Source organism: Monodon monoceros, unplaced genomic scaffold (genome assembly GCF_005190385.1).
Source record: "Monodon monoceros isolate NGI ecotype Baffin Bay Population unplaced genomic scaffold, NGI_Narwhal_1 Super_Scaffold_8, whole genome shotgun sequence".
Lineage (NCBI taxonomy): Eukaryota > Metazoa > Chordata > Mammalia > Artiodactyla > Monodontidae > Monodon > Monodon monoceros.
The window spans coordinates 22,042,862-22,053,597 of NW_021703785.1; the positions used below are offsets into that span (position 1 = coordinate 22,042,862).

At 30.9% G+C, this 10,736-nt stretch overlaps 1 non-coding gene across 1 annotated transcript; it reads right to left on the bottom strand.

Moving 5' to 3' along the window:
- Window positions 1–3,289: 3,289 nt before the first annotated feature.
- On the bottom strand, window positions 3,290–3,398 carry LOC114888453. Its single transcript, XR_003791789.1, has one exon. It is a non-coding gene; the product is annotated as a U6 spliceosomal RNA (small nuclear RNA).
- Window positions 3,399–10,736: the final 7,338 nt, after the last annotated feature.

Sequence of the window (10,736 nt, forward strand, 5' to 3'; positions counted from 1 at the left end):
TGTAGATGTTGTTAACAAATTGAAGAAGTGGCAAGCAACACTGCCAAAGCTCTCCTCTACTCCTAGTTTGATGAGAACTTTTATATGCATGTGTTTGGATTTTGTCAAATCCTTTTTCTGCATATATTGATATAATCATATGATTTTTCTTCAGTACTCTATTGATGTGATGAACTTCATCAACTGATTTTTGAATTCTGAATCAGAAATGCATAACTGGAAAGAAACCTACTTGACAGTGATGTTAATTCTTTTTATACATTTTTGGACTCAATTTGCTAATATCTTGCTAAAGGTATTTGCATCTATGTTCATGGAAAATATTGGTCTGTAGTTTTTCTTGTGATATCTTTGGTTGTGGTATTATCGTAATGTTTTCCCCATAGAATGAATTAGTATTATTTCTTCCTTAAATATTTGCTAAAATTGTCTTCAGACAGGAAACATACAATTTTATTAGGCTATAGCTTCTTCCGCTCCCTATGAAATGTAATTTTAAGTGCCATATCATACTCTGGTTGCATTTACATTATAAAATGTTTTATCTACAGTAATTTGCTATTATATATAGTCTTGGCAGGGCCATTTCTTGCCCAGGTATAATACTTGTGATAACAATTTATCTGTGAAATTTGAAAAAAAAGAAAAGATACACTTTTACAATTAGGGCATTAAAATCTTAATTTTCCTACTGGCATATCCTTTAATGAAAAATAAATGGGTTAACTTAAATTGAACAGCTCTGTAAAGCTTCTTATATATATTTTTTTTATTTGGTAAATCACATTTCCACTGTAGGGAATTCGATGAACTAGTTTGCTCTACACTATGTACACTTCACATCTTATGATGTGTTTTGTTACTAAACCTGTCATGAATATATTACTATTTTTCTTGTTCTTCATCCACGTTTTTCCCCTGAAGTCTTTTGTAAACAAAGGGCAGCCAAAAACATATTCTAATGTCCTCATTCTATCATTATTTCACTGTATTCATACAGCAATGCCACTTCCATAGTCTCTGCTCTATCTGAACTATAATAAATATTTTGAAATTTGCACATTTTCAGTTGTCTCTGCTCCTGTCTTAGGAGATAATGAATATCTTTCAAACATTTTACATCTATTAGAAATTCTTCCCAGTAAGAGATTAGTATCTATATATTCTTTTGGGCTTTCAACATCATAATTAGTTCTTAAAATTAAATAATAATAACAACAATAACAATAATACAGCATTAATACTATCAAGAATTACAATAATAGCTATTGAATATTAATATATTTTGGAATTGGGTTAGGCCCTTTTACGCAGCCTGTTTTATCTAATTAAATCGTTAAATCAATGTTACAGATATTATCACCCACTTTTTAGAGACGGTGAAATTTAAGTTTGTCTTCATTAAGTATCTTGGTCAGGAGTCATAAAGCAGGTAAATGGTGCAATTGTTTTTTTATTTAGAGGTTCTAATTTTAGGACAAACTTCTAATCACCATACTACACAAACGTCCATATTTCTGGACACCTCATTCACAAGTATTTTCTAAGATGTTTTATTACTACATATTCATTTGTCTAGTAGAAATCAGGAGGCAACTGTTCATTTACTTTCAATATTTTTCTAAAGGGTTATGGAATCTTCAATAGCTATTCTACAATCTGAAGTGAGCCAAAAAGGTCCTTCATGAGCAGAGAAATCTACTTTGATAGCATACATCAAAGTCACATCACTACACCACTAACACTGCCATCACCATCACCACCATCACTGCTGCCAGCATCATTGCTGCCATCATCACCATCACCACACTCTGCTAGTCTGAAAGTTATTTGAAAATGAGGCTCATGGATACTTTATTATCCACACTCTTTGACAAGAAACTCTGAGTATCTAAATTGATGGTTCACAGAGCTATGCTCTTTAATTAAAATCGTTGCATACTTGTTTTGTTAAGAAGCAAAAGAAAATAGTGCCTTAAGTAGAAAAAAAAGTATTTTTAAATTTCAAAGGAGAGTTTCATTTTTGTCTTCATTACCACTTGATTCTGAGAAATATTTTAGAAAATTATATTCATTTTTCCTTTGGAGCTTAGGAGAAGCAAGACATGGAGGAAAAATTCTAGAAGAGACAGAGGAATACTTTATTATAATGGCTAAACATAACGGGAATGCATCAATTTGGAAAGAAAAATTGTCCTAATTTCATTAAGACAATTCTATTTAAATGGATAAGTTGATATAGGTAAAAATTTATTGCCTCAAAGTTAGCATGCACATTTTGAACAAGTGTTATTTTCATAATTAAACATTGTATCTTCATTTTATACTTTTAATTCATGATTCCCTTATATAGTAAATGGATATAAATAGATAAATGGTATAATCCAACAATTTGTAATTGTATTGCAGCTCCATTCCTATCCTCCTATGCTCTTTCCAGTGTCTCATCTTTGCTTATTGGTTTCAGGTTGCTGGTCCTGGAATAAACTTTGCTGCTTAGGTCACAGGTGGCCATGTGTGACAGAGCTCTGCAGAAAATCTTTCGCCACTGACAGAGGTGTGGAACTTTGGTGACACTAGTGGAGTATAACAACATCTGGTAAAGGTCTGTTGTCAAAGAGAATACTGGCAACAAAGGTCATGGTGTAGCAATGAGATGAAGAGAAAGAATTGGAATTGTTATATTTTTTTAATTGTAGTTGATTTACAATGTTGTGTTAATTTCTGCTTTACAGCAAAACAATTCACTTATACCTCTATATACATTCTTTTTAAAATTCTTTTCCATTATGGTTTATCACAGGATATTGAATATAGTTCCCTGTGCTATCCAGTAGGACACTGTTGTTTATCCATTGTATATATAATAGTTTACATCTGCTAACCCCAAACTCCCATCCATCCTTTCCCCTCCCACCCCCCCTTTGGCAACCACTAATCTGTTCTCTATGTCTGTGAGTCTCTTTCTGTTTCATAGTTAGGTTCATTTGTGTCATATTTTAGATTTCACATATAAATGTTATCATATGGTATTTGTCTTTCTCTTGCTGACTTACTTCACTTAGTACGATAATTTCTAGGTCCATCCATGTTATTGCAAATGGCATTATTTCCTTTTTTCTTATGGCTGAGTAGTATTCCATTGTATATATGTGCCACACCTTCTTTGTCCACTCATCTGTAGATGGCATTTAAGTTGTTTCCATGTCTTGTCTATTGTGAATAGTGCTGCTATGAACATAGGGGTGCATGTATCTTTTTGAATTTAGTTTTGTCTGGATATATGCCCCCAAATATGGAACGCTTCATGAATTTGCATGTCATCCTTGCACAGGGGCCATGCTAATCTTTTCTGTATTGTTCCAATTTTAGTATATGTGTGCTGCTGAAGCGAGCATGAGAGTTGGAATTATCAGAGTACTTTTTCCGTAGACTCCAGAATAAGCTCACTAAGGTTAAATAGAAAACAGGTGGGAACTAACAGTTTATAATTAATCATTGATATGAATATCAGTGATATCTGGGTCACTCTTGGTGATATTCTATAATAAAACAATTAATTAATTACAATAATTTGGAAAATATTATATGCAAGGTGATTATAGTAGATAATAGATATTCATTAAACAGTAGGTCTCCCACTTTCCCATTTTTTACTGAAAAATAATAGCTACAACAATATCATCAACTACAAAATTACAAAATACCATGTTTGTCACTAGAAGTTTATTCATAGAAACATGTGAAGTAGTCAAAGAAATAAGGCAGAGTCACAGATCTGAAAGTCTTTACAGTTGGGAATGCAAAATGACTATATGCCACAGATGACTTTATTGAAAAGAATTTGTATTGTTACATGACCTTTACCCAGAGGTCATTAGATTCTTAAATTGCCAGCAGAGTCAATAATTAAATCAAAACTTTATTTAAAAAATTATATCGTCACTTACTTTTAAAAGCTCCTATGTCAAACTATTTATAGGAAGTCATGTTGTTAAGATAACGCTTCATTTCAAAAAATGTTGGAGCCCATGGGGCTTTACATGACATGTTCAAGGAGTGTATAATTTTCATCACCCACACACTACAATGTGCAACACTATTTCCCTTTGAGAAGACTTAATGAAAACATACCTTGACATTATGATTATGGTCATCTGTCTTTGCTTATATTCATCTCAGCTTAATATAGAAAATGTCAAAGAAAGAATGTAGGGTGCATATTGTGTATTTTTCAGTTTTACTCTAATTGCTCAGCACAAAGGGATGAAAAAGGCATTGTGCTTTTTCTGTGGTAAGAATTTAGCTAATGGATGCATAAACAAACAAAGCTGGAAGGAAATGTTTTATTGCTCCATTCTGGACCATATGGATTTTTGTTGCTTTTGTTTTTATTATATTGGATGTTGTTGTTGTTGTCTAAAAGATGCTTAATTTGAAATGTCTGGAACCACACCAAAATGTGGATTTTTACCAACACAAAACTTTACCTTAAAACATACAACAACTTTGCTTATTCTCTTGCCAAGAAAAAGAAGTCACTCATGTTTGGATATCTCTGGAGAAATCCAGAGAACTGAACATAAGGAGAAAAATATTTTTTGCTCAAACTATTGCATTTTTTTTTCCATTTAGAATAATAACAGAAAGAAAAAAGGAAAATATTTTGATGATAAACATGACCACATAAAACTATCTAATTTTACTGATATTTAATAGCTAATACTGTTTTAAACAAGACTACTAATAATATTAATATCCCAGAACTCATATTTTGTTTTAATCAGATATAACTGTCCAATAGTTGTTTTCTTGATATATATACTTCCAAAATCAAATTGCCTTTTTAACTGGCTCCTCTTTTTCCAGATAAATCCAAAATGCAGAGTGTTATTTATATTAGTTTATATTAGTGATGTTTCAATCTAGAAGATGCAACCAAAGTGCAATCTTATTAACTTGCAATTCTTTCTTTTTCATAGATTTTAATGACATAAACTTTCTGTTTATCAATAATTGTAACAAAGATGTGGAGGAGGTAAATTTTTGAACTCCTATATTGAAATTCAATCTTTGATCCATTTTGAGTTTATATTTGTATATGGTGTTAGAGAGTGTTCTAATTTCATTTTTTTACATGTAGCTGTCTGGTTTTCCCAGCACCATGTATTGAAGAGACTGTCTTTTCTCCATTGTATATTCTTGCCTCCTTTGTCATAGATTAGCTGACCATAGGTGGTGAGTTTATTTCTGGGCTTTGTATCCTGTTCCATTGATCTATATTTCTGTTTTTTGTGCCAGTACCATACTGTTTTGATTATTGTAGCCTTGTAGTATAGTAGCGAAGTCAGGGAAACTGATTCCTTCAGCTTCGTTTTTCTTTCTCAGGATTGCTTTGGCTATTCATGGTCTTTTGTGTTTCCATACAAATTTCAGAATATTTTTGTTCTAGTTCTGTGAAAATGTTATTGGTAATTTGCTAGCAATAATATTCATAGGAGCAAACACTCTATAATAAGCCCTGTCTAAGGAGGGAATAGCAAAATGGAAATATGTAATCTGTCTTGATTTTTATTTTTGTTATTTTTCTTTTTAACTCAAGTAGTTATATTGTTAACATGGTTTGATTATCAAGAGTGATAAGAGGCAGGCTACATGTGTGTTATTCCTTTTACTGACAATATGAGTTTATCTGAAAGCTGTTCTAATAATGAGTTAATTATTATTCATGACAGTGGTAACAGAGATGGAGTTTAATTCTAGAGATGGCTAAGTCTCAATGTATGCTGATTCTATTAAGCAGATTAGTTTCACTTAATATTAATCTATGTGCCATTTCTCAAATCCGTATCCTAGTTTTCTATTTTGGCATCATTTCTAATACCTACAACATTTATACTGTAAATATTATTAAATGTAATTAAAATTTTAGCTTTAGTCTGAAATCATTTTCATCCTTTATGTAAATATTCAGCACCACCTATTGTCTCTCAGCTCTGAATCTGCTATTTTATATTCTGATTTGTGGTGCAGAAACTAAAATCTTACAAAACACATTTCTGCTTTACCAGCTACCACCCAACCAGGCATTGCCAACAGGGGGCACCTGAAGGAGGCTGCAAGTTTGGAGGAGGAAGAAGGGGCTTCTGCTTTTTTGTATGTTTACTGTTACTTTATATTATATTTTGGTTGCTTACTGTTACTTCTGCTCTAGTTTTTTACTGCTGCATAACAAACAACCCCCAAAATGTAGTGTAGTGTAGGCATAGAATTCCCATTTTTTTTAATATAATAGACTAGTAGGTCAGGGACTCAGTATGGGCTTGACTTGGGGTCCCCAGTGCAATTGCAGTCAGCTATTGGCTAAAGCTTCAATCAAGCAATCATCACTTGGTATAATCTGTCCTTCATCCATGATGACTCATTTCTATTCCTAGCAAATGATGCTGTCAGCTGGAAGCTCAGCTGGGCTACTTACTACAATACATACAAGTGGTCTCTACACCATGACAGTGTCAGGGTAGACAGACTTTTTACATGGCAGATGACTGCCCCAAAAGTGTTCCATGAGAAACAGGGGAAGTAAGATTCTCAGACTTAGCCTTAAAAATTACACAGCATCACTTCTGATGCATTTTCTTGGTTACTAGTACAATAATGATTCAAAGAAAGGGGACATAGATCTCACCTCTCTATTGGAAGAGCATCCAAGAAGTCTCAGACTCAGGGCCATGGAGCCCCTTCTCAAAGCACAGACACAACACCTCACAGATCTGAGCTTCAGTTCTTTAAGGTCCCCCTTCCAAGCTTCAAAATTTTAAGAATCCCAAACTCTTCCCTTTGTCCCCCCTTTCCTAAGGAACACCTTAGTCTTTTTTATTTACTTTTATAGTTACCTAACTAAAACATTAATATCAAATTAAGCACTGTTAATAATAAATTTTCTAAGTTAAAATAGCTGCTGTGGTTTTTGCCTGCACTTTGAACACAATAATACACATAGAAAATAAATATTTTGAGACAAATGGAAACTGACTAATAATTGGAAATTAATTCTAATAATTAAATCTAATAATTAATAATTCTAATAATTGGGAAAAAAGCTAATGAATATCTCAAACTGTTTCTGAAGAGTTTAATCATATCTGGATATATTGATATTTTAAGGGAAAATTATTTTACATGAATTATAGCATTTTATCAAGGACTAACTACTCACTTGTTTTTGCTGTATCCAAGTTCCCTTATGATATCTTGGTTCTAAAAGGGATTGTATATTAAAGTTTAATGTAAAATACTAGTAGATAAAATACAGAAGTTTTCAGGAAGTTGAATAGAATACATTTACTTAAATAATTAATTTCAGGATTTTTTGATAAGAATTTATCCAGATGAATACATCCACTCTGATCACATAAAAATTTTATTATATTGTTGGATAAAGAATGTTTGCTGTATATATGACACATATATGTGTATGGTGATCATTATTTCAATAAAATATGCACATTATTGCATACATAAGCTTATTATTCTCTTTATAGAATTTGCCATTAAATATTATATTGATTGATTTCCCTCAAAATTTTGAAGCACATAATTTTTATGGTTCACTTGTTTGCTGAAATTAAGTTTTTCCATTCCTTAAAACATATCAAGCCACAGTATCTCCAAAATTCATCACTATCAGTAAAATTCTTTCTGACTTTGGCACTTTCATGTTTTTAAATCCTTTTTTCCTACAGAGTTAAAAATTCTTGGTAAGCATTTGTCCTTGATTTTTAGTCTTAACCTCATCATTGAAAATGTTCAATTCTGTCATTAGTAGCATGGAAATATTGTTTTCCTTATCTAAAACTAAAAAACTGTATGGTAGATTTCTTTGCTTTTCTCTATCCCAGGAACATAATAGATTAAAATATGATGAGATACAAAAAATATGAGACAGAAAAAGAAAAATAGTAACATAGTTACCAACTAAGAGCAAGCTGTAAGAAAGAGCCAAAATACTTAGGTTAGAATGGTTTTAGTGGTTTTTCCCCTCACAAACTCTGTAATACTGAGTTACTTAACCTCTTTGTCCTTTGGTTTCCTCAACTTCAAAATGGTCACTAACTCATATAGTAATTAAGAAGAGTGTGGTAATATATTTAAAGCACTTAGAAATATTTGGTGCACAGTAAGGGCTATGAAAGTGTTAGCTATTATTATGTCAACTACAAAGAAAGATTTACGTCAGAGGTGTAGCATATCTTACTTAAAATGTTTATGATGTAATCGCTAAAGTTACTTAAGACGGTAATATATTTTCACAAAAGAAATTTGAAGTGGGTTTTAAGAACAAGGGAAAAGGTGCCTTAAAGAATCTTCATTTTGAAACATTTCTAAGAGCTAAGCACCATTCACGTATCTCACCCAGGTAAATGTGCATCACAAAAGTATAAAAACAGATGTAGCTTTTTATATTTAGCAAATGTATTAAAAATAAATATTTACCTTAAATGTATGTTGTTATTATAATCTATTGGGTATTAACCAAAAGTATAAAAGACAAATATTGGAAGGAAATGAAAAAAGACTTAATATTTAAGATTTGCATTAAATGTTTAAAATTTTAACAAATATTTATTATCTTAAGTTACTATTAGTAAATTATAAACTGGAAATAATGTAAACTGTGGAAAAGTTTAAAAATAAAATGAATCACAGCTAAATGTTGCATATGGAAAAGTTTTAAGAAGATTTTATTCTGTTTAACTAAAAAAATTGAGAAATACATCTATAAATGAGAAATTTATTACTTTCTCAGAGATGAGTCATTAGGTAACACCAACCTATCAAATAGCCAATAGCTTGTTAAGAAGAAAAACATGAAAGAATATTTTCTCAGTTAGAGTGAAAATGCAAATTACATTATAGCAAATATGTTCTAGCACTATGTTGCTATTTTTCATAGCAGCTGCAAAAGGTGAAAAATGGCTTAGTTTGAATAATCAGAAAAAATGAAATGAGTAAAAATTAGAGTACTTACATTGAATTGACAATTTAATCAACTGAACAGTCCCTCTTGATATTTTGTGATTCTAATAATCATTAGGATTCTAGTTGATAAGCTAAACAATCAGATTCATTCTGACCCTCACACTAATAAATCAGATAGATGACTTCTGTACATATGAAAGATAATCCATATTCCTGAAATAAATGTTGTTTTATATGAAAACAAAGCAAAAGAAAGTTTAACAACAAATGATAATGTATAAAGTCCAGCATAATTTAAAAAAATGATAAAACTTTTTAGAAAATGAAAAAGCAGATATATTTTGTTTAATTTGGATGCAACTCATTAAATTTAAGTTGTTTAAAAAATGACTTTAAAAAATGAGTTAGCAAGAAGATGTGGTACATATATACAATGGAATATTACTCAGCCATAAAAAGGAATAAAACTGGGTCATTTGTAGAGATGTGGATGGACCTAGAAAGTGTCATACAGAGTGAAGTAAGTCAGAAAGAGAAAAACAAATATTGTATATTAATGCATATATGTGGAATCAAGAAAAATGGTATAGATGACCTTATTTGCAAAGGAGAAATAGAGACACAGACTTAGAGAACAAATGTATGGATACCAAGGGGGAAAGGGGTGGGGTGGGAGATTCGGATTGACACATATACATTATTGATACTATGTATAAAATAGACAACTAGGGGAACATACCATATAGCACAGGGAACTACTTAATGCACTGTGGTATCCTAAATAGGGGGGAAATATAAAAGGGAGGGGATATATGTATATGTATGGCTGATTAATTTTGCTATGGAGTAGAAGCTAACATAACATTGTAAAGCAACTATACTCCAATAATATTAATTAAAAAATAAATTAAAAAATTAAAGAGTGATTCTCGATGCTTTATTTAATATATAAGTGAAATTTTGAAAAATTAGAGACCAGTTTTATATGATATAAAATATCTTCCTATTTTTCTATTACTTTGGCAGTATAAGATATGAAAAAAATTGAATTATATTGTGATAGAAATGAAAAAACCCTTAATATTTATATATCTTCCTATAACATATGGTTAATACATGTAAGCCCAGAATGGTCAAATTTCTTTCACAAAGTTACAATCTAGGAGAATATATGCCTGCTGTATTCTAAGTTTAGCTTCCAATTCAGTGCTATTTCTTAGACACCAACCAGTCCCTCAATTAGCCAGAACAGCAGTTGTTGAAGATAGAGATCACATAAATATATATATTTAAAATTGAACCTTGTGATAGTAGTAGTAGTAGATAATAGTAGAATTCCATCTTAAAATATATTTTCATAAAGTCCATTTTGAAGCTATGAATTTGTCAGTATTTCCTGAAATTTCACTCTCTAATTTAAAATTCCAAAACTGTACAAAATAAAATAAAATCTTGTGAATTAGAATGATTCATAATTTGAAGTATTTAATTAAAAATTTATGATTAAAGAGTTTGAGTTAATATTTTAATTTTTGCTGAACTAACACTGAATTTCAATTGTGCTTAATAAAATTTAGTAGCTTTTCCCTGTGATTGGTAGAGAGTTTGTTAATTTATTATCTATAGTCTATCTATCTACCTATCTATCACTTATCTTCTGTTTTATTAAGCATGACCATAAGCTTAAATATGCATGCATAAATACATGTAAAATATCACGAATTACTTTGCAAGAGACAGTTATATAACTGTGG